The 25,108-nt window shown below is 43.2% G+C and overlaps 1 protein-coding gene across 3 annotated transcripts in view; it reads right to left on the bottom strand.

The window, feature by feature from the left end:
- MPHOSPH9 (M-phase phosphoprotein 9) overlaps positions 1 to 25,108 on the bottom strand; it is a 493,866-nt gene that overhangs the window by 49,384 nt on the left and 419,374 nt on the right. The window lies entirely within an intron of this gene.

Genomic DNA, 25,108 nt, shown 5'->3' with positions numbered 1-25,108 from the left:
TTACGTGACCATATGACCAGCATGTGGTCATTTGGTCACGTAAATAAATTCTGTTGAAAACGCCTCCGTGAGTGCGACAATTTCCTTTGAACGATAATAGAAGGAGTGGAGCATAATATTGTTGCGGAATCCACAGCCGCAAAGTCAGCACCTGCCTGGGAGTGCTCCGCTTTTGTGTGGAAAGAGGAGCGCGTATATATATATATATATATATATATTTACACTTTAGTATAGCGGTTTGTCTGTCTATTGCTCCAAACGCATGGTCTATGTTTGTCAGATGATAGCAGTGCTTCAATTGGGGCCACAAATCATCTATACTAGATTCGGTTTGCTGTACTTGCACTGCTCCAATGAACCAAGCTAAGTATTGCAACTTAAGGTTTATCCTCCAAAGTAAAAATCCTTCAGATTTACATTGTTTTAACATTTTTAATTTAGCTTTTTTATGTATATACCTTATTAATATGTTACTATTACTTAATTTTTCTAAACAACTGTGAACCCCCTTAGTGGGTATCATGGATCCCAGGTTAACAACCACTGGTACAGAGGGTCTGTCACCAATTTTACGTCTGGAGTTTGCCCACTTTCAGATCCTTATAAGAAATGTTGGTTAAAAACACCTGCTTGGAAACAGCCTCTCCCCGGCAAGCAACAGTAGGCACATTCCGAAGAATAAGTGTGAAAAACAATATTATTAAATCAAGTGACTTGTGAAATAAACTCATTTTCAGCAGCAAAAAAACAGAGCTTCCACAAGAACAGGTTACCTATCATAGGTAGCCCTTTATCTGGTAGAGACTGCATCCAGCTGCAAATTCCTTATACCTTAGAATACCCCCAGGTGTCAAGACTGGATTCAGAAGATTTTTGAGCAGTGACCCTGTGCGCCGGTAGGTGGTGTCGTTCGGCTCTGCATCAGCAGTGATGTGCATGGTACCAACACAGGCGCCACCCCTGTGCGCTGATGTTAGTTACTTTTGTGACTTTCCATGCCAGGAGCGTGGTGCCACAATGAGAACTGACTACTGGTGTGGAAAAGGGAAGGCCCTGAGAAGGGTGTTCCTGATACTACAATTGGCTCGCAGAGCGGGGAGGATGGGAGAGTCGGTAACTAATCTGCGGCTAGCTAGAGTTTCTACCAGAAAAGGCAATACTGAAGGTGAGTAACTTGTTCATCTGATCGAGACTTTTAGCCACAGATTCCTTACCTTAGGATGGATATCCAAGCAATGCCTTCCACGGAGGTTGGTCTGCAAGGCCACTTCTAAATCAACAAGCATTTGCAATGCAACAGGGTCTCGCATTTACGCGAGCTTGAGCTCTTGGCATTGCAAATGACAATGCCTTTTATTTATGTTCTGGTTTTTGAAACATAAATATAAGGCATTACCATTTACAATCCCAATATCTTAAACTCGCGTAAATGCGAGACCTATTGCATTGCAAATGCTTGTTTTATTTACAAGAGATTTTGCATACACAGTGCAATCGAACCCTAAAAATAGCAACAATTGGCCACTGCAACAGTTGTGCTATGATGCCAGACCTAACGAAGATTGGCTTAAACATGTCGGTCTATGTTCTCCTCTGAGGTTAGTACACCGAAGGGTTATTGTGAGACACAAGGCTAATGCCATACACCCCAAGTAGCACAAATATAGTCATATTGAGAGCTTAAATTCTCACAATGCATTTTCAAGCATGTTTGAAAACGAAATTAAAATGAACACCACTCTGTAAGATAACCCGAGTGGGTTGCACTGGGGTGAATCACAGGTTGTCCACGAAAAAGACAGAAATTGCTGTCCTACATGGCGAAAACGGATACAGCGAATTACGTTTTTGTCAAGCTAAACGGTTCACCTGGCTTGACACCTTAGTTCACATTTTAACATTCCTAACATCGCAGCCCCGTGTTTCGGTGACAGGCACATTCCATGGAACAGGAGACATGAAATAATACGGCATAGGGGACGATTCCGAAGGACACAAAAGAAGAAACAAAAAGCATTTGCAATGCAATACGACACGCATTTAATATCCATAAAAAAAAAACAGCAGGAATAGAGAAGAGTTGGGCCTACTAAATTATTATTTTTTTTTTTTTAAGTGACACCTTAAAAAAAAGATTGTTTCTGAATGGAGCAACTGGTGAGCATCAGGTAGACTAAATGTGTAATTATATATAAATATAAATGTCTGCCTCCACGCATCTCTTCTTGTAGGCCTTTTTACGGCGGAATGCTAATTTGCATTCAGCAAATGACTAACAAAGTACTTTTGTTGGGAAAACGATGTCGATGTTTTCTTTGGTGAGTTTTTTTTTTAACCTGAAAGTCACCATTTGGATCAAAAATGGTAAACAAGGCAAAAGTGGGATGTACCTTCGAGAGATTTCATTGGGTAAATAAACTCAAATAGCTCAAACGTACAAAGAGCGTCCAAAGACCTGTGGACTGTTGTGACCTTCCCTCCTTCACATCAAGTATTGAAAACTTCTTGGAGGCTCTTGTTTCAATAACTGAGTGCTTATTTACGCTAGGGTCACGAACGAAACAGTAACCTTCCACAGTAATACCACGGGTATACGTTTTTGGAAAAACTGTAAAGAGCAATATCATTACATGTATATATTAAATAAAGGAGGTGGTATACACAGCTCTCTAAGGATTCAAAAATATTTTTAAAAGTTTTCCTCCGTCTTTCGATTTGCAAAACACACTCAAGTTCAGGGGTTGAGTTCATTAGGCACAAGGAACGCAGGTTAGAAGTGTACCACTGACATGCACGTTGAAAACAATTATTAATCGTCAAGAGAAATGCACGTTTGGTGTGCGCTATACAAGTTACACACATCAAGTTAACTTCCATTCTCATTGCATTCCGTCCCTTTGCTTGGCATAAATTATCATAAACCTGCTCTTCAAATCTCATGGTGGGCGGTTGCAGGGCTGACTACGAGCACTCCATGGTGTTGTAAGACAACGAAAGAGAAAATCCTTTGTCAACACAGTATCGCATTTCATAGCGCCTACTACTCTTTTGCTCCGCCCACTCGACGTTTAGAATCATGGGAAACCCGCCCTTCAGAGGCGGTCTCCGTTTACATTCGTGCTGTAGGGTCTATAAGCGCCCAGTGGCCATTTCAGAAATGTATTTCCTACAGCCTCCGCAAAAAGCCTTTGAAAAGGCAAACAAAAGCGTCTTCAGTATAAGCAAATCAGAAATGCCCGTGATTGGATAACGTTTAGTGTGACAGGTAATAGAAAGCATGGTTTAATATTTTGAATGGCCGGTTGAACAGGTTATCATTTTTAAAAAGAATAGGTTATAAGCTCACAAGTATAATAACCCTCTCCGCTATAAATGGCAAAAAATAGTTGCAAAATAATTGTATTGCTGAAACGGCGAACAAAGTACAGTCACGCCCATCTAAAGCTCCCGCCTCCCTGCTTTTTTTGGGAGAAATGCACGTACTACACGAAAACACTTATAGAATATAAAAAATGTTCTATAGCGCACACCAATTATATCGTAGTGTCACGTTTATGTTTTTAACCACTGGGAGACTGATTTGCTACCTCCGGTGCAGTGCACGCAACACTGACCCGGCAACACCAAGCAGCTGCTAATAACAAGCATTGGCAGCACGGAATGCATAGATGGGGCTGCAGCGGGAGGGAGAGGCAGAGGGAGTTGGGTGCGCGCGCGCTGCGCGCGAAAGCACTTAATGAGCCATGACTGCTCGTATCTGTAAAACAAGGCTTAATGAGATAAGAAAGGCAGATGGCGGCTGCGCGCGTTCACATGCACGCAAGCTTTAGGGCAGGAAAAGCTTGTGGGTAGCACTTTGAAAACCCCCTTACTAAAAGTCGAGCAAGCAGCGCATGCGCTGCTCTAGGCTCGACCTAAAAAGTCTTGTAGGACCAAACGGGTGAAGTGCTTGTCACGACGGACCCGACTGTCCAGGCAGTAGTGTTTAGCAAACGTGTGCAAGGATGCTTACATTGCTGCCTGACAGATATCCAGGACAGAAATTCTGCGGGCTAATGCAGGGCTTGCAGTCTTAGATCTGTTGGAATGAGAGCGCAAACCCTTAAGGGGTTGCTTCTTGGACAGGGCATTGCAGATCTTGATACAGAGCGCTATCCATCATGAGATGGTCCGTTTCTGTGGTGACCTCCCCTTCTCAACTCCTACGCACCCCACAAAGAGTTGATTGTTCACAGGGACGTTTTTTGTTCAAGGTAGAACAACAATGCTCTGTTTGGATCCAGTCGGTGGAGTCTCTCCTCCTCTTTAGAGGGATGAGGTAGAGCAAAGAAGGTAGACTGGTGATGTTTTGGCATACATGGAAGGAAGTCACAACCTTCGGAAGGGCGGAGGCACATGTCTGGAGGACCAACCTCTAAGGGTAAAAAGTGGTCTATGCCTAGAGCACTTATGATTCGCTAACCCTCCTGCCAGATGTTCTGGCCAATAGAAAGACAGTCATGATGATCAAGAACCTAAGAGGGCAATTGTGCAGAGGCTCAAAGGGCGCACACATCAATAAAGTGAGAACCAGATTCAGATCCCACTGGAAAGGTTCAGAGTATACAAATCAAAGCAAATATCAGAACACAATAAAAGCATAAATTTATAATCAAAAAGAAAAAGAAAGAAAAAAGAGAAGACCCTAATAGAAAAACATACAAAATGTATTCAATAAAACAGCTCAGTGTGTTAAGCTGGTACATATAACATTAAGAACATATACATGACCAGACAAGTGGCAGACAAGGATAAAAGTACATAACATGGGAGTTTACACTATTTTTGGTAAAACTCCAGTAGACAAAAGAGTGTGTCCTCCAATAGTTGCGGCCACAATAGCGTCGACGGCGTTTCGGCCTTTGGTGTTAATCCATGGTCATCTTCAGGACGATAAATATACTGAGCATCCTAAACAAGTAATCTAAAATTACAAAAAATGTATTACATCATAAACATTTAAGAAAGGGCCAAAAAACAGTATTATTTTACAAAAGAGAAAAAAGAGAAAAAAGGAGGAAAAGAAGAGAAAGAAAGTCAAAACTTAAGGGAAAAATTATTTAGAGAGAGATCCAACCAAGCCAGGTGCCAAAATTAACAATAAAAATGAAGAACCACCGGTGCAGATGGAACTGATTCCATTAGCCGTGCAAGAAATGTATAGTATCCGACTTGGAACCAATGTGCAGTCAAATCCTGCCACCCATTCATATCAGAATTTCAAAAAGGACTTACTTCTGTATTAAACAGGTTGGATACCACTGTTATTTTTTATTTCAGCGGTCAAAATATCAGAAGCCACTTGAAGAAATATCAAACCGTCAAGGAGACTACGACAACCTCAATTTGGGGAGCCGATCGTTAACGGTAATGAATTCAGGGAATAGTGGAGCGAACAAATCGTCCTCAACTTCACCCTATTTGATCCATGCTAGATAGCACGAGAAAAAAGGGAAAAGGGGGGGGGTTAAGGGAAAAGGGGGAGGGGGGAGGGAAAGGGGAAAGGGAAAAAAAGGGGGGGAAGGGGAGGAGGAAAGAAAGGAAAACAGTGAGCTTATTTAGTATTAGAGCTCATTAAATGTGCAGCTTAAAATACGTAGTCAAGGGAGAAAGGGGAGGGTAGGGGATGTCATCCTAATATTAGGAATGACAAAGTAAATTGTGATCGACAACACAAGGCCAAATGTGCCTAGAGTGCGAATATTTAGTCAATCCTACTCTAATGCCTCGTGCCACTTATGTTTCAAATTGTGCTTATGCAATGCTACGCGCCCAGCTCACAGTAATTCTTCCTCAACTTTAAAAGCAAGCAAACACGGGTGCTTCCCGGAACTTAAATGGCACTCATACTCCAATACTTCGTGTCAATTATGTTTAAATATGCTTATACAATACTACGCGCCCAGCTCACAGCAATCTTTCTCAACTTTAAAGGCAAGCAAGCACGGGTGCTTCCCAGAACTTGAGTAGCACCATTCGTAACCCAACATATGTAAAATTGCTCGTTCATATCAATTTGAAAAGTTTACGAACAAACCGACACGGGCGCTTACCGGGACTTAAACACCGCACGATATCACATACCAGTGGTAGCAGTTTCAATACGGCAAAATGTCTCCGTCAGGTATAAAGACGCCGCGAAGGGCTATAACAATAGAAAAAGGACTTCACGTTTGTCGATAGTTGAAATACAGCGCCATTTTGGAACGGTTAAAGCTAGTTAAACATAACTGATATCATAGTACTAGATATCAGTAAATGTACAACCCTCGATCCTATTACAGATTTTTTACACGCACTGATACAGGGGCAGTTTATCGTAAATGAATAGAGCCTCAATTCATGTTAATCAATTTTAAAAGCTGCTAAAGTATCATCCTACAGCAGCTAAAGACTCACACTGAAAGATACAGCGACCACCAATACAGAGAGGCAATTTATCGAAAGTAGAAATATCCGGAGGAAAGAAAGTAGAATATACTGAAAAAATTCGTAGAATATACTGAAAAAATTCAAGCAGATACTTTAAAAGCCCCAACACCAGACAGAAATGAAGGACTGGTTATTAGTGCCACCATAATGAATACAGGAAGAAAAAATCTTTTAAGATACAATCATCCTCCCAGCAATTTCCTACATTGTTGTCATCTATAATATAGCCAAACGAAAATAGCTAGTCACAGAGCTATAATTATAAATGCAACATTACATATTAACTCAAAGATGTTTATCCTTTTTAAAAAATATATACAGTCTTATATAATGGCATGGCAAAGCATTATGGGCTCAATAGTGCAACATAGTTTCATTACATTTTGATGCCTATACTTTTACCAATGACAATATGTTGTTACAAAATCATGAATGATTGCAATAGTTGAAAGAATCCCAATAGTATGGTTTCATGGGAAAAAGGGAAAAGAAAACATCCAACATTTACACAGTATCATAGTCAGCAGTATCTAGGCAGGGAGAGCTGATATACCACCTACCCTATAATAAGAGAATGACATTCCTCTAGAGTATTCAGACCCTGATTTATACTGTTGCAACGGAAAATCCAACGACATTCGCTTTTATTTAAGATGTTAGTAATACTACCTCCTCTTAAGGGCGCATGTATTACCTCAATGACCTGCCAGCGAATGTCTGTAGGGGCGTGAATAAATTCCAGAAAATGTGCTACCAGAGGTGCATTCTCAGTTTTACATTTTATTCTACTCTTATGCTGGCCCAGGCGTATCTTTATCTTCTGGGTCGTTTGGCCAATATAGACAAGGTCGCAAGGACACCACAGTGCGTATATTACATTCTGAGTATTACAATTTGAATGTTCTCGTAAGTCATGACAAATATTGCCATTAACAAACTGTTTTGTGGTCAAGCTGGAATCGCACATGACACAGCCACCGCATTTGTAGTGTCCAACAATTTTGTCTAGGCCCCACATGGTAGTCAAACTAGGATTTTTTTCCGAGGGCAAAGCTGCCCTAACCAAATGGTCCCGTAAATGTTTTCCTTTTTTAAAAGAAAAAAGGGGGTCCTCGTTGGTAATGCCAGTTGATTTAATTAACGGCCAATGTTTGCGAATAATCGCCGAAATGTGGTTGCTCTGAGTGCCGAAGGTAGTAACACAAGGAATTCGATTCATCTGTTTTCTGGTTTTGGGGATCAGCAAGAATTCACGTTGATTATACCACGCTCTTTTCATTGAATGCTTTACCAATTTACGTGGATAGCCACGTTGTCGCAATTTCTCTGCAAGTTTGCCTGCTTCTATAAAGTAATCACTTTTAAATGAACAATTTCGACGTATTCGAAGAAATTGCCCGAAGGGCAAACCATCCCTCAAACCTCGAGGATGGTGACTTGAATATTCAAGCAAAGTGTTGCGAGCCGTGGGTTTAGTAAAGAGTCTAGTTGACAAACCTCCTTCATGAGGAAAAATAGTAAGATCCAGAAAATCAATGTGAGTCTTACTGGATTGAGAAATGAATTTAAGATCAGAAGAGCAAGAATTTAACCAACTCAAAAAAAACGTCAAGTCCGTACAAGTCTCAGTCCAAACAAAAAAGATATCGTCAATATAGCGTCGCCAATGGCAAACGCTACTATGAAAAGGGTTATGTCTACAGTTATAAACAAAACGTTGCTCAAAATCGTCAACAAATAAAATGGCAAAATTGGGGGCATAAGAAGCCCCCATAGAAGTACCTTTAATCTGTAAATAAACCTGGCTTGGTTGGATCTCTCTCCAAATATTTTTTCCCTTAAGTTTTGACTTTCTTTCTCTTCTTTTCTTCCTTTTTTCTCTTTTGTAAAATAATACTGTTTTTTGGCCCTTTCTTAAATGTTTATGATGTAATACATTTTTTGTAATTTTAGATTACTTGTTTAGGATGCTCAGTATATTTATCGTCCTGAAGATGACCATGGATTAACACCAAAGGTCGAAACGCCGTCGACGCTATTGTGGCCGCAACTATTGGAGGACACACTCTTTTGTCTACTGGAGTTTTACGAAAAATAGTGTAAACTCCCATCTTATGTACTTTTCTCCTTGTCTGCCACTTGTCTGGTCATGTATATGTTCTTAATGTTATATGTACCAGCTTAACACACTGAGCTGTTTTATTGAATACATTTTGTATGTTTTTCTATTAGGGTCTTCTCTTTTTTCTTTCTTTTTCTTTTTGATTATAAATTTATGCTTTTATTGTGTTCTGATATTTCCTTTGATTTGTATACTCTGAACCTTTTGTTTGGAATAATTATTGAATGCCCCTGGTTCAGGTGGTTTGGGCTGCCCTTGTGGTCGTTAATAATCAGATCCCACTGGGGCATGATGAATGGCCTTGGGGGAAAACGTGTTGCAAGCTTCTACGAAACCTAGCCACAACAGGTGACTTAAATAACTGATGTTGGTCCGGCAACCGCAAATCCGAAATGGCTGAAAGATAACCTTTAAATGTGCCCAGAGCAGAGCCCTGCTGGGTAAAGAGAGCGCAAGCAGAAGACCCTGTGATAGAGATGCAGAAAGGGGTTCGATGTTGTGGGAATCGCACCATGTCACAAACTTATCCCCATGGCAGGCATATATCGACTTGGTGAAGAGACGCCTGATGGCCAGAATAACATAACAGACAGGACAGAGGTCGCAATCTGTCAACTGTCGCCCTCAATCTCCACACACAAAGGTGAAAGGTGTGCAGAATTAGGTGCAGAACCCTCCTCTGTTGCTGCGACAGAAGATCCTCTCGAAGGGGCAGCCTGATCAAAGGACAGATTGTCATGCTCAACAGTTTGAGATATCAGAATCTCCGTGCCCAATCCGGAGCCACAAGAATAACTTGGGCCTGGTTGTTTCTGATCTTCTTGAGAACTCTAAGCAGGAGTGGTATTGATAGAAAGGCATACAGGAGGCTGGAGCTCCACTTCAGACGAAAAAAGTCTCAGAGCAAGAGTCTCCTTGGAAACTCTAGTGCACAAAACTGCTGACATTGAGCGTTCTTAGTAGTGGTGAACGGATCTAACCAAGGCTTTCCCCACTGCTGAAAGAGTCCCTTGCACCATCTCCCGATGGAGAGGCTATTTGTGATCTGCTAGACACCTTTGCCTGAGTTTGTCTGTCCTGGTGTTCAGAAAGTCCACCAGGTGTTGAACCACCAGGGAAATGCGCATTCCAGTCATGTCCAGAGACGCAGAGCCTCTTGTCAAAGGGTCAACGACCCTACCATACTCAAATTTGTTGCAGTACCATATGGCGGTGGTGTTGTCCATGAACACCTGCACCAGACTTCCCCTGATTGAGGGAAGAAAGGCCTTCAATGCGTGGCAAATTGCCCAAAGCACCAAAAGGTTGATATGGAGCTCAGACTTCGTAGACCAGAGTCCTGTAATCTCCACCTCTCCCAGATGTCTGCTCCATCCCAGGAGTGATGCCTCTGTCACCACAGTCAACTTCGGTTGGGAAAAGTAGAGGGGTCAGCCCTTGACCCAATTGTGGTTAGTCAGCCACCACTTTCGCAGTTCCCTCGGAGATCTGGACCATGTCGGAGAGATACCTCTGATGCTGTGCACAAGGAGACATCAGGTCCAACTGCAGAGCCCGCAAATGTCAACAAGCAGGAGGCCGTGAGGCACAACAACCTCAGTGTGTTTCTCACCGAAACCCAGGATAGAGGCTGCTCATCGGTATCGTAGCCTCTATATCCTGGACTCACTACTCAGGAGGATGCGTCCGAAACTACACTGTGAAAGGGAGCGTCTGAGAAGGAGTCAGATGTGACTTCGGCACACTGATAGTAAACCCCAGCGAGTACAGAAGGTCCTCCATAGTCTGGAGATGGGAGACTACTGCCTGGAGCGAGACCGAATTCAAGAGCCAATTGTCGAGGTAAGGAATGACTAGAACCTCCCAACCTCTGCAGAAGAGTTGCAACCACCACCATCACTTTTGTGAACACCTGAGGGGTGCTGGTAAGATGTAGAGTATGGCAAACTGAAAGTGCTCTTCGCCTACCATGAATCACACGTAACACCTCTGGGCAGGCAGTATGGGGATGTGGAAACATGTATCCTGCAATTCCAATGCTACCATCCAGTGTCCCTGGTACAGGGCAGACAGAACTTGCAGGAGCATGAGCATCTTGACATTTTCCTTTTTCAGGAAGGAATTGAAAGGGTGCAGGTCTGCAATAGGATGAAGGCCTCCAACCTTTGGCCACGGTGGCTGGGAGGGTATGGATGCTGTTGGAGATCCCTTCTATGACCAAGAAAGGGCTGGAAGGCAGACTGGGGTGACAAGGGGCCATAGACCAGCCCAAGCACCTGGCAATGGGTCGGTTGTCCTTAAAGCGCTCCAGCGCCGAGTAAGCCTTTTCTCCATAAAGGTGAGAGCTAGCAAAGAGCATGTCCATAAGCGAGGTTTCGACATCCCCTGAAAAACTAATTGTTCTCAGCCATATGTGCAGACGCAGAGCCACTGACAATGAAATCGCTCTACCCAGTGAGTCGTCGTGTTAAGCTGACATCGTATGGTGAACTTTGCGGAGTCTCTCCAGTCAGTAATAGCTTGGGAGTGTATGGCTTGGGCCTGCTCTGAGACTATGGGCAGCACTCGTGCAGCCGAACCCCAGATCGTATTGGAATATCAGCCCAAAAGGCAAGTGGTGTTCACCGACCGCTGTGCAAGGCTGGTGGAAGATAACATTCTCTTTCCAAAGGTATCCAGGCTTTTGGAGTCCCTATCTGTTGGAGTGGTAGAGAATGCACCGGGGTTGATCCTAGAAGTGAAGGCTTGGACCACCAAGCTCTCCAGGGTGGGGTGTGGTACTGGGTGTGGAAACTGGAGTTCCCAGGAGCGGTACAATGGTGACAGGTAATTTTCCTATGGTTTGGACCAGGTTGCAGCTCCTCTGTCAAGACAGTTGTCCTAACTGCCACTGAAGGCAGCTAAAGGTCCAAGACCTGAGCTGCCTTATGCTCCACCATAGCAAAAGAGGCTTCCTCCTCTGTAGCCACAGTAGGAGAGACCAAAATGAGGTATAGTGTGCACACGGTCCAGTGGAACCCCAAAGGTAGGCAGAGGTAAAAGTAGATAGCACCTTACTCTCTATTAGTGGTAGTGTGATGGAGCAGTGAGGCTTTATCAGAGGGTAGTGTTAAGCATTTGTTATACACACTCAGGCAGCAAATGATGTCACACACTCAAAGACTGAACTCAGACCAATTTGTTTGTATCAAAAATATTATTTAGTTATTTTATTTCTAGAACCAAGCCAAGCCTGGTGCAGGTAAGTGAAATAAATGCTTTGCAAAATCTTATGCAATGTTTTACAATTGAATGCAGGTTCAAATGCAGCTGATTGAATTACAGGTAAATCTATTTTTCGAAATTACTTTTCAGATTACTATGTAAGTTACTTTTCAGATTACTTTTGTTGATCAGTGTGATATGCCTAGATATCACACTGAGACATTTCCTATACAAAAGGTAAGTAATTCACTTTTAGTACATATGCAGGTTTTTAATGTTCCATACAAACCAACTCCACACTTGCAACAATTTTCAAGAAAAGCAGTCAATGTAATCCTATGGAAGGAAATTGAGTTATCGGTTTACAGGTAAGTACACGTTTGTGGGAGTTGGTATTCTGGGGTTAGAACCAGGGTTTCCCAAGGGTCAAAGATGCATCCTTTAAACACACTCAGCAGCACTAGGGCAGACAGGTGCACAGTGCGGAGGCCCAATGTTATCCAATGGGGAATAGGGGGCCTCCGTTGGTGGCTGCTCACGAGCAGGCCACTAGGTTGGGGGAGCAAAGCTCTTGATGTTAGGCTCAGGGAAAAGGGGGATCCGAGTTAGCCACAAAGTACATTCACAGCGGCGCAGGGGTGGCTGGGTGCAAGGTGCTGTTTTAGCATCGGGTGTCCTGCTGTTTTCAATGGGGATTTCAATACAAGACAGGAGGCTACCAATATGCATAATCTTTTATTTACCACTCCTGTGCAGCCCCTTTAAAGAACTTCACCCAAACAATCCAGAACTGGGATTATAAAGTCAATAAATGTCTCCTGCTTAGAACACTCATCCTCTTCTAAGTGCTGCTCCTGATCTGATAAGTACATGTATAGTTATCCTTAGACTAAACGGTTGGTTTTGTATGAGGATATATAATGGATATGTAGGATGATTGAATATTAGTATTTTAGGATAAGCTTCTAATTTTTAGAAGCGGAATGTGTGGTTTTTAATTTTCACTGCAAACAAGTTTGTTTTAATTGAGAGCGAGTATGCGGGGTTTAGGTAGGATTTGAGACTGTGACCGATTGTTAAGCAGGGTATGCTATGCATTTCGGGTTTTATCTATAATGCGGCGTATTGTTAGCTAAGAAACTGCACGCGGCCTTACTGTGTCATTTTCTTGCTGATTCGGGGGTCGCGTGCGAGCCGCTGCCACCTCGTACGATCGGAGGAGTATGTGTGCAACTTCAGGAGGCTCACGTTGGTCATGCGGTGTCTTGAGGTCGTCACCAGCAGTTAGAGGGAACAAGTAGGTTCCTCAAGAGATGGCGTGACAGTCTGTGAGGTCACTATCACTGCTGAAGCGGATTGGCCGCCGAAATCTCGCAAGAGAGCGGCGGCCATCTTAGTTTGGGATGAAAAGAATTGTATTTAATGAGAATACGAGGGCGTGAGAACTAGAGTGTTACAATTAAAAAAAAAAACGCACAGCTGATTGTTTGACAGAACAGCGGTGGTTTGGTTTAGGATAGCTATTTGGAGAACAGTGAGCTTCTGAGAGAATTTGTTTAGGATTCCTTTAGGAGTGTTTAAAATTGTGGTTAATTGTGAACCAGGAATGACTACAGAGGAAGCTAGTGTTAGTCAGCAGTTGTTGAGGGAAGAGTAAGCGAGGAGAGTTTAAGGAGACTGATCCAGTGTGAGATGAAAAGTTCAATAAGAGACGTGGTTGAGATTGTTATGGACAAGAAAAAGAAGGAGATTAGATCAGAGGAGGATTTTTGGTCTTCTGAGGAAGAAAATTAAAGGAGAGAGAAAAGACCGACAAAAAGGGTTAGGAAAACTAAGCACATGGATAAGAAAGGAACAGATGGATTTAGCTCCATAAAAAAAGAGTGGTGCCCTTGGTGGCACGCAGGATTACTCTGAGGAGTATAATATGGAATTGGATGAAAGAAATGAAGAGAGGGGTGAGAAAATGTAAGATGAGTCCGTTTTTGATGTGGAACATGAGGATGATCTGAATGATGATCTAAAGATTGATCAAGCCTCTACCTCTAATGCACCCTAGAAGTGCGGATTGGTGGCCGCTGGATCATGTTGCTAAGTTAATCAAACATTGCGTTAGAAAGCCCTTAGAAAGAGAGGTGAGGAGTGTTTTGAGAGCTCAAGGCCTCAAATTGACAATAAGGTCCGCTTTAGCCCAAATCTGGACCCAGACTTAATATCTTATTTAGTAAGTTAGGGAAAGATCCGTGGAAAGGATTAGAACGATCATTGAAACAGTGTCCGGACCGTTTATTAGATGTGTTGGGTCCTTCAACAAAACGTATGGACATGGCAGAAGAGGCGTACATAAGTGGTGAGCAGGTTGACGTGCAGCTGTTGCGTGGTTGGAGCCAGAAGGCTATGGTCATCTTGGGCAATGCTAACTCTGGATTGTTGGCAAAAAGGAAGAAGTCCATTTTTATGAAAATCAGTCCAAAACTGGGAGATATAACAAATAAGGAGCCTAGCGAGGAGCCTTAAGGCTTACTTTTTGAAGAAGGTTTTGCAAAAAGTCTGGGGAAACATGTTTCTACCTTTACTGTGCTGGAAAAGGCGCAGACAAATATGAGAAAAGTATTTGGAGGTGTTTTTGCTAGGGCCGGTAGATGGGGACCCTATGCTGGCAGAGGCTTTCAGAGGTCCCAATACAACTATAACTACAGAGGAACAGGAAGGGATTTCCAGGGTTCCTCAGGCTTTTTCCCTCAAAGAGGAAGATACCCCAGGATTAGAGGTGGAAGAGAAAGATGTCAGTTGGGTCCAGGCACTCGAGGTGAGTATGCAGATAACTTTTGGTTCTTCCCTAGAAAAGGTAGGACGTTTACGTTTTTTTGTGGGAGCATGGCAGGGGATTACAAGGGATCCTTGGGTTTTAAATGTAGTACAAGGATTCGAAATAGACTTTGTTCAAAGACCAGTTCAGATTGTGGAACCAAAGGCATTAGTTTTGACTCAAGCAGAGATTGCAGATTTAGAGGTAAAGGAAATGTTAAACAAGCATTGGCATAGCCAATAGGTCTCGCCTTTGGGACCTTATAAGTGTTTAGCCATGAAACAGTTGATGTTGTTGCACCAAGGATATTGTGCTGCATAACTAAATACTTATAAGGTCCAAAAAGCGAGACCTATTGGCTATGCCAATGCTTGTTTAAACTTCGAGCTTCGCTTCCTTCTTTCAGGTCGATAGAAGGAGATGTGAATCTGGCAAGGAGCATTGTGTCCTACAACTGTTCTCATTGTTAAATATGCAAAAAATGTACTTCAGCAAGGAAACTATTCAAGGAGGGTAAACAGAGAACTTGTTCTGAGCAACTTCCACCATCATGTAAAATAACTCGCACAATCTAAGCAGATGTAGCAAAGTTTGGTATCTGAAGCCCACATCAGCGATGTCATGTGCGTGCTCCAGGAAAGTAAATTAGCAAAAACAAGTTCAGCCCTGCGGCTCAACCCTCTTCAGTGGGACAGTCTAAAGGTAAAAAAATTTGTTTGCGTGCGTGTGTACATGTGTGGGTGGGTGTGTGTGCGCGTGTGTGTGTGTATACGTGTGTGTGTGTGAGTACGTGTGTGTGCACACATATATATTTAGCAGTGTACCATGATCCGCCCATGTTCCAGTCCATGGACCGAGGACATTTTGCAATAGAATCCATCCAAGTATAAATTGAATTTAATGTTGAGCCCCCTAATGTGAGATCTTCAATCTATAAACGTTTAATGGTAGGGCACTTATACTCTAAGGAGATGACTTTAGTCCGAAGAATAGTGCCTGCACCCCACTCCACCAACTTAAGGCGCTTTAGTAGAGCTTAGTTCGCAGTATTCACGCTTCCAAAACTGTCACAGGAAATGCCGCCCACCTGCGGCAGAGAGTGACTCCATGCCCAGCGTACTTCCTCCTTCTTCCTCCTGGTTTTAATCAACAGTGAAAATAATAAAAAGCAGCAAAAGCGCAGTGAAGGAGCCTAGTGGAGGAAGCTAAAGCCTCCAGATAAGATATGTTATAAACACATGACTGATCTGTAGAAACAGCTATTGTCCAAGCCAAAAAACTCTTCCTGGTCTTTACGATGAGCAGCTACGAATATCAAAAACAAAACTCTCACAGCTAAGACAAGAGAAACAAGCACGGCCGCGAAAGTGAAAGCGACCGCGCTGTGTTTCATTAGTAACATGATCCACAACAAGGGAAGAATGCAGCTGCCACAATGCGCGCCGCTGCTCGCTCCCGACACCAAAGCGCCATGGGAGTGAACATTTCAAGAAGAGGTGGGACATGTACCCACCTCTGGCCATTTGCGTGCTTTCATTAGTGAAAGACACACGCAAAGGCCAATCAGATGTGTGGGAGGAGTCTGACCTACACGGAAAAGTTTGGAGTGATTACATGAAGCCTCCCATAAAGCAGCTCATGCGCGCTGCGCTAGGCTTGACCTAAAAAGGAATCAGTATGTATGGTAGAGGAACATTTGAAGGGCTTTGTAAGCACCTTGTTTTAGGGGGAAAAGAAAGACAAAGGATGGAGACTGATGATAAATTTGAGAAGTCTGAATCAGTCGTTAGTTTACAGACATTTCAAAATGGAGGAATACATCTTTTGAGGGACATGTTGCAGTTGAAGGATTGGTTGGTGAAGATGGATTTTAAGGATGCCAACTTCACGGTACCTATGAGGGAAAGCAGTCAGAAATTTCTTCAATTTAGGTGGAGAGGCCAATTATATCAATTCCTATGCTTACCTATTGGCCTGTCTTCAGCACCTTGGTGGGTGTAGTAGTGGCAATCTTCAAAGAGAGAGGTTTCAGTTTGATTGTGTATTTAGACGTTATCTTATAGATGTCTTAGGACGCAGAGGAATTGAGGAGACAGCTCAGAGTTGCAATAGATATGTTAGAGAGTTTGGGTTTCTTGATAAACCAAACAAAGTCCAATTTTATACCAGCAAAGAGCTTAGATTTCCTTGGGTTTACAATAGATACGGTTGGAGAGGCGCTAAAGTTATCAGAGAAGAAGGTGAAAATGATAAAGAAAGAGGTGTTGAGAGTTCTGCGGAAGATGTCATTGAGCTTGAGGGATTTGGCAAGGATTCTAGATTTATTTTCGACTTTGATTCAAGCATTATCGAGCCTTGCAAAGGGTAAAAGCAGTTGCATTGAGAGCAGGTTTATGGCATGGGAACCAGGTAGAGTTGAATGTCAAAGCGAAGGAAGAACTAGAGAAGTGGTTGCACAATGTGAAGGTTTGGAATGGAAAAGCAAGTTTTGGTTGCCTACCGGATGTTATCCTGGAGACGGATGCCAGCCTTTTAGGATGGGGGGCTCGTCTGGAACTTCAGGAAACAGGTGGTGCCTGGTCAAGGCAAGAGAAGGACCTGTATATAAACTGTCTGGAACTGACAGCAGGATTGTAGAGTTTCAAGGTGAAGTTACAAGGTCAGACAGTGCATATGAAGCTGGACAACATTTTAGCGGTAGCATATATAAACCGATTGGGGGGTTGCAAATCGAAGAGTCTATGGGATGTGACGAAGGAGCTGTGGATGTTTTGTTTAAAGAATAAAATAGCTTTAAGAGAAGAATACCTTCCGGGAGTACAGAATGTCGTAGCGGATTGATTCCAGGCATATGAAGGACTACAGTGACTGGATGCTGGGGACAGAGTATTTCAGGTGGATACAGAAGGTATTGGGTCAGTTGGAAGTGATCCTGTTTGCAACGAGGTTGACATGCCAGTTGAAGAGGTATTATAGTTGGTTGCCAGATCCAGGGGCTGCAGCGATTGACGCTTTTCAGAAGACTTGGTCGGACTTGAAAGGTTACACTTTCCCACCCTTTGCTATGATTCAGAGGGTATTACTGAAGGTGAGGAGAGAAGGATGTCAGTTGGTTTTGGTGACTCCATTTAGGGTGTTGCAGGCTTGGTTTCCGGTGGTGCTGGAATTGGGTTGCGAGGTTCCATTTCTGATGACAGCAGAAGAAGGTATGCTGGTAAACTAGCTAGGAGAGGTTCATCCTTGGATTCAGAGCGGTATGTTGGACCTTCTTGTTTGGAAGGTCTCAGGGGATCCAGTGCTTTTGAGGGACTTTCGCAGGAGGCTGCAGAGTTACTCGAAGAATCCTGGGCACCAGGAACTAGGAAAAGGTATAAAGGAGTATGGAGGTTCTGGGTACGCTGGTGCATGGAACTGAGTTTAGATCCTGTGGAGGCTCCTGTAGTGGAGTTAGTGAATTTCCTAGTGGAAAAGTTTAATAAGGGGTTGAGCTATCGTACCATTAATTGTTACAGGTCCGCTGTTTCAGCAGGACATGCTTTTGTAGGAGGTAGATCAAGGGGTAGCAAGGTTTTGGTCTGTAGCGTATTAAAGAGTGTGAGATTGAAGAGGCCACCTAAGTGAGGTTCTGACGTGATGTGAATTGTAAATTTGGGTTTGAAGTGGTTTCTTGACTGGCCTATGAATAGGTTTTTGAGTAATAAGAATATTTCTATTAAGCTAGCGACATTGTTGTGTTTGATTTCATGCAGAAGGGTGTCTGATGTGAAGTGGTTAGAGATTAATATTAGGTACTTTTGCCCGGATGGTGTATTTTTTGAGATACAAAAAGAACTAAGACTATGTCGACTTCAGTATTTTATCCGATGTATAAGGAGTGTAAGACGTGTGTGGTAGATTGTCTGAGGGAGTATGAGTGCAGAGTCGAGAATAGGAGGGATGGTGAACACCAATTACTGTTTTTTCGTTTTTCAAACCTTATAGTGTGGTAAGTACAGCAGCAATCTCAAGGTGGGTAAGATGTGTGATGGAACAAGCAGTAGTGAATATGGAAAAGTTCAAAACTCATGCCACCAGGGGAGCTATGGCAAGCGTTGTTAGTATGGTGGAAGTTTGGAGAACATTTTGAAGGCAGTGGATTGGTCAAATGTGGACACCTTTGCGAAGCATTAGTTTAGACCACGGGTACTCATAGTACAGCCCGAGGGCCGCCAGCGGCCCGGCAAGCCTTTATTGGCGGCCCGCGGGCCTTGCCTTGTATTTCCTGACCTGCGAGTAAACATAGAAGATGGCCGCAGGAGCATAAGTAGTGAATACGTACTCAAACGTATTCACTACGTATGCTCATGCGGCCGGCTTCTCTGTTTACTGCTGGCCTCTGATTGTGCCTGATTCTGTGACGTCACGCATGGCACCAGCGGGAAGCACAGGCCCTTTAAAGGTCAGCTGTAAGCGCAGCGCTTTTACAGCTGACTTTTAAAGGGCCTTTTGGGAAGCTTCCCGTGTCCATGGTTCAGACGACATCCTCTCTGCCCGCAGCCTCTTCTCGCCCCTCCACTGCCTCAGGACGACCTCTCCTCGCCCTTCCACTGCCTCAGCACGACCTCTCCTCTGTGCAGGGACGCAGCAGCCTCTTCTCGCCCAGGTCAGGGTGTGTGTCGCCAGAGTTGATTTTGCTTTTGTTTGACAATGTTATCTAGGACGCTTGCAGTGACAGATATCATTGGAAATATATAAATATATTTAATCTTTAATGTATTTACACACTAAATTGTTAAATACTTTCGTTCTCACATTAACAAGATGTTGTAATCCTTTCGTGTGTGCACAATGGTGTTATAAAATGATTAACTAACATACATATTTCTTATAAATGTAATTCATAAAAGTATTAGTGTTTTCTTTGAAGATGTGCTGCTGTTACAACACGTTGCCCCCTATGCACCATTTTCTGCTCCACGCGAGCATCTAAACTAAAATTGCTTTATGATTTGATCTTCTTATTTTGATTAGTGTTTCTGAATCTTTAATTTTCAGTAAACAATTCTTCAATGCAGCATACAAGACAGAGCAAGCAGTCTGGTGCCAAGAAGTCACATGGCCCCAGAGTGCTGCCAGATTATGGCCAGTCTGTGCTCGTTGTCTCTTTCAGCTACCAGTGAATCTGTTATCATCCCATTTGTGTGTTTCAGAATGCTGATACTAGGAGTAGGACACTCGCATTCTTTGGGGACGCCTGCGACTCTACATTTCCCTTTTTAATATTATATAATTTGTAGGTAATCTGTAGTTCATCACTGTAACGAGTCTTTTAGAAAGTCTGATATTTTGTAGGTGACAGGAGACGTCAACGAGCATAGGTTCTCAACCGTAGGCCACCATATGGCTCAAGGTTAAATGATGCGCCATAGTTGTGTGAACCCTTATTTTGCCAATTTTTTCTCTTTGACAGAGGTGTGATGGTGTTGTCTGTCCACCGATTAGTTTGTCCTCTGCCTTTTCCTGCTATCACGTGGCTGTGTATTGCGGGAGGGGAAGGATCAGTATCTTGGGAAATCAGCGTCCTTCTCTTCATTCTAAATAGGATCGCTGCTGGCGATTTCCCTGTGGGTGCAGTGAGATGTGCCAACATACCCTCCCATTCTGTGGCAAAGTAAATGAGATAATAGTTTGCATGTTAGTTTGGCAATCTGCATGAGTTTCTTCAACATGTGCTTGTAGTGTCCCATTGTACTGCAGATGCTATCAAATGTTTGAAAAATGTGTTTAGAACTGGCATTGCAAAATGATCTGAGATGCTACATTAAGGCATACCTCGAAAGAAATGTGAAATATTAGTCCTTAACATAAATAAGATCTAGTTTTGTCCCAAGGGCCTCAAAGTCGATATTTACTACTTTTGAATTACTTTGGGTGTGTCTCTCGTTGTTGTGGCTTGCCCTCATTTCACACCTGGCTATTCTATTTCTGCATCTTGGTTCTCCACTCCAACTCGCCTTGCGGTTTTCCAAAGCTCTTAGGGCTGATTTTGGGTTTTATAACTCATTTGGTCTTACTATTTTTTCATGGATGATGGGTTATATTCCTGCTAAACAGTTTTTTCCTTTTCATTTTTTATGTGCTTGCATGCATGTGTTCCATTGCCATCCTCACATAATAAACTATAAACATTTTATAACCCAAGTCTAGCTTTTCTTTAGGCCATTTATTAGGGTTTAATAAACTGACGTGGAAAGTTATATAATTCCCAAATATATCAAACACTCTAATTTTCCTAGAAACAATATGGACTATGCTGTCAGTAATGAATTTCCTAAGAAACCCTCCTAAAACAAATAAGTCCTTTAAAAAATCAATGATTCTATATATTTTGACTTGCATCTCAAACCTTATCTGGCCAACAGGTATAATAAATAAAGTGCAACAATATCGCACTAGGGACCACCCTACAATGCCATATTTTCCCGAAATTTCTAAAGTGATATTCTTCCATGATAGTTGGATCCCCTTGACATTATTGATGGAATACACTATTATCTTTCGTGCTTCATCACTGTAAGATGTTGAAATGAAGGTTCTCACATTGTTTTTTCCATGCTACAATCTAGTCCAGGGTCCAAAAATAAAATCTGATTTAATTCTCCTTCTTGTTACACTCATTTCTGGTTGACCTACATGTGCCAGCACTAATATTCTCTCCATTAGCCCATCTGCCACCACCACTACTTATTTTCTGTAGAACAGGCCACTGTGGACAAATAAATCATTGGGTATCCCATAAAATTAAAGAAAGATGCACACAGTTCTTCCCTGTTTCTCATAAATGTTGCCACAATTCCCTGCATTTTATCCTCTTGGGTGGCCTTAGCCATCTCCTCTTTGGAAATACTAGTCCTATGCATTAATTTACACTTGCCACCAACATTCCATACTCTTCCCAGTCATAAGCAGGCACTTACATTGACAGCCTGGATAAAACAATCAGCAGTTCCTCATATCCAAAACTCCCACTTAAGATTGCTATTGTCTGATAGTAAAAAGTTATTATAAACATGTGCTCCATGTACTTACATCTGCTTTGGAAATAGAGCATTGTCTAGTAATGTTTTGAAACGGTAGCCCTGCCCCCACTGACCCGCCCCCACTGACCCCACCCCTACCGGTGCGGCCCTCAACCACAAACCACACTGTAAATTTGGCCCCCGAGAGAAAGTTTGTGAGTACCCATGGTTTAGACCAATTGAGAATATGTATGAAGTGGTGTTAAGGGGCTTTCAACATGCATAATGGTAGCCTCCGGTCTTGTAATGAAATGACGATTCTCAGATTAACATGACTAGGGAATCAGGATTTCATTAAAGACGCAGAGGCTAACATTATCCCTCCCTCCACACCCTTATTTGGTGGCATTATTAGCATGTTGTAAAAAACAAAAACAAAAAAACAAAAGAAAAGTAGAAGTATATTAAGTAGATACATAAAGTATTTGAGAATAAATAATGAAAATATGTTGTGAAAAGTTTTTTTTTTCTTGGAATTATGTTTTCTTTTGAGGATTTGATATGTAGTGTTTGGTTTGCTTTAAAAAGGTGTTTTTTGTTTACAGAATCACAGTCATAGGGAAGTGAGATTAACGTGGAAGAAGATGGAAAGTTATCTTCGCAAGATCGTATTTAAAAGAGGATGAGTGTTCTATGCAGGAGACATTTATAGCCTTCATAATTCCAGTTCTGGGTTGTTATGGCTGAAGTTCTTTAAAGGGGCTGCAAAGGAGTGGCAAATAAAAGATTATGCATAATGTTAGTCTCTGCATCTTTAATGAAGTCCTGATTCTCTAGTCATGTTAATCTGAGAATCGTCATTCTCCGGCTGTAACAAAAACTGCAGCTTGGGGACGAAGAACTCCTGGAGGTGACCACCGGTTGGAGAGGTAAGTCGGAATGCCTGGGGATGCTGGGACACCGTCGGTTGGGCCACCCAAGGCTGCAGGACGTCAGGTGCAGGGCTGTCTTTAGGCGTTGGGTTTTCTTACCAGCTCCGATCGCGGTTGGGGGATCTTCCAGAAAGGGGCTGCAGGCTTCGCTTGGAGATTTGAGGCAGGTCAGAGATCACCAGATCTCAGGTGAGGATCGCCAGGGAGACCTCCTTGTGGTGTTGGGCCACTTAAACTCGGGTCATAGGCGTCGGGTGCAGACTTGTGGTTTTGGCTGGGGCCTGAGTCTGTGGGTGAGCAAATCCGGTGCTCACTGGAGAACAAATCTTCAGCTTGGAAGGCAGGGCAGGTCCTTCGGGTTCTTGAAGTTGCTGGCTGCAGGACACACCGGGATTTCACTGGAGCAGGTTTGAGGTGGGGACAGGCTGGTAGGGGTGGGGTCAAGTCAGTGGGCATCCTCCTCTTCTTAGTTGCAGTATGGCTTCTTCGATCCTCCTTCTTCTAGTCAGTTCTTGTCTGAGGCGGCAAGGTTCATCGTTGCCCCTAAATATTAGATTTGGGCCTTTACAGGTAAGTAAAGTTTGGGACCAATGGGTCCCTTCCTTGGGGCAGTTTACACCCCCTATTAGGCCACCCTCCAGTCGTAGGGGGGCATATGCCTCACTCTGGTTGGCTGGGTCCCCCATCTGCAAGATGGCGGGGACTGAGAGTTGTGCTTCACCTCACTTCCCACACCTGAGGGCTGGGGTTGGCAAAGGCGGGCACACCTCCCTTCCTCACTTGGTTTTCCCGCCGATTCTGCTACCCAAAGCGGGGGTCAGAACCGGTGGGGGCCAGTTGCTGGAAGCAGCAACGGCCTGGTGTAGCTCACAAAGGCGGCAAGCCTTTGAAGCTTCCCCTTCGTGGACCCTGCCCATCCTGGGGAGGAGGCTTGGTACCTCGTTCCAGGATGTGCATTCTTTCAGACCCCCAACAGCAGCAGGCTCTTGACCCAGGGGTCCAGAAACATGTCTGGTGGCGGCAGCTGACGAGCAGCCACTCAGTCTACACACTAGTGTTAGGTCGTTTTCCAGGAGGCATCTCTAAGATGCCCTCTGAGTGCATTTTTCATTAAATCCCACACTGGCATCAGTGTGGGTTTAATGTGCTGAGCAGTTTGATACCAAACTTCCAAGATTTTCAGTAAAGTCATTATGGTGCTGTGGAGTTCATAATGACAAACTCCCAGTACCATATACTCTTAATGGCATTACTGCACATACAATGTCAGAGAATTGGCTTAGAAACTGTAGGGGTACAGGGCTCATGCACCTGTACCCTCACCAGTGGTATAGTGCACCCAGCTAGAGGGGTGGCTGACCTATGCCAGGGCAGTGGGTTGTAGGCATGGCACACAGGGTTGGTGCCATGTCAACTCTTCACTTAGTTCTACACCAAAACACTCAGCCTGCAATGGCAGTGTGTGTGTGTGTAAAGGTACAGGGCTTCTAATGGTGGCACAATAAGTGCTGTAGCACTTAGAGGCCTTTCATGGCCACAGTGCCCTTGGTACTTGTGGTACCATTTACAAGGGACTGACCTGTGGCCAAAGAGTGCCAATTGCGTTTTGTCTTAATGCAGTTTTAGAGAAAGAACATAGGCCCTGGGTACCTGTTTGGCAGGAACCCAGGGCACATTCAGTCAAAGTACATCAGCAGTTTGGCAAAAAGTGGGGGCAACGATGCAAAAAGAGGGCACTTTCTTACAATAAAGCATTAGGATTTCAATCCATACTCTGCTTTTCTACATAGGACAGCTAGGCATGTCACAATAAAAAATAGCTTTTAGGTGTTAGTTACTATACATATTAAAATAAACATTTATACATGTACTATTTTTAAATACCAGGGGGTATTCTTACATTTCTACATGTACTATTTTTAAATAGCAGGGTTTATTCTGGCATGTCAAATTACAGTTTTAATGCTGCTACAGTTAGGCTACACTGCTAGACCTGAAACCATGTTTTACACGGTTACTGTAGCGGATGCACAATAAGTGCCGCAGTCCACTAGTGGCATGTAACTTACAGGCCGCTGGGTACACTTTTTACCATATACTGGGGACTTGAGGGTAGATTACGCATGGGAATTATGAGCATACCCATTTCATCATGTTGAAAGGAGGTGCACAGACACTTTACTGCTGATTATCAGGGGTAAAGTGTGCAGAGTTTTAAAGGCAGTAAAAATATAGAGTCCAGCAAAAGGCGAAAAAGTTGGGGTAAAATGCAGAAAAGGGGAATTTTTTTCAGGCACTTTTTGTTTTTGGACAGAGAAATGTTTCTGAACTTTTTGACTTCAGACTTTCACTGGGACCAATCAGTTGTTGTATCCGACCAGAGCTCTATCGTGGTCAGCCTCAAATCGTGCCAACGTCCGGGTCTACCACTTTTATAAACAATCATTGCCATCGCCTGATTTTTGGCACCAATTTAAATATTTACAAATGCTCATCTCCAGTTCCCCTAATTGGATATGCGTTGTATTCACATTTTACTCATGACATTTCTCGGTTTACTTTAAAATTAGTT

The sequence above is a fragment of the Triturus cristatus genome, chromosome 11 (genome assembly GCF_964204655.1).
Source record: "Triturus cristatus chromosome 11, aTriCri1.1, whole genome shotgun sequence".
NCBI lineage: Eukaryota > Metazoa > Chordata > Amphibia > Caudata > Salamandridae > Triturus > Triturus cristatus.
This window is presented reverse-complemented; position numbering and strand designations above follow the sequence as displayed.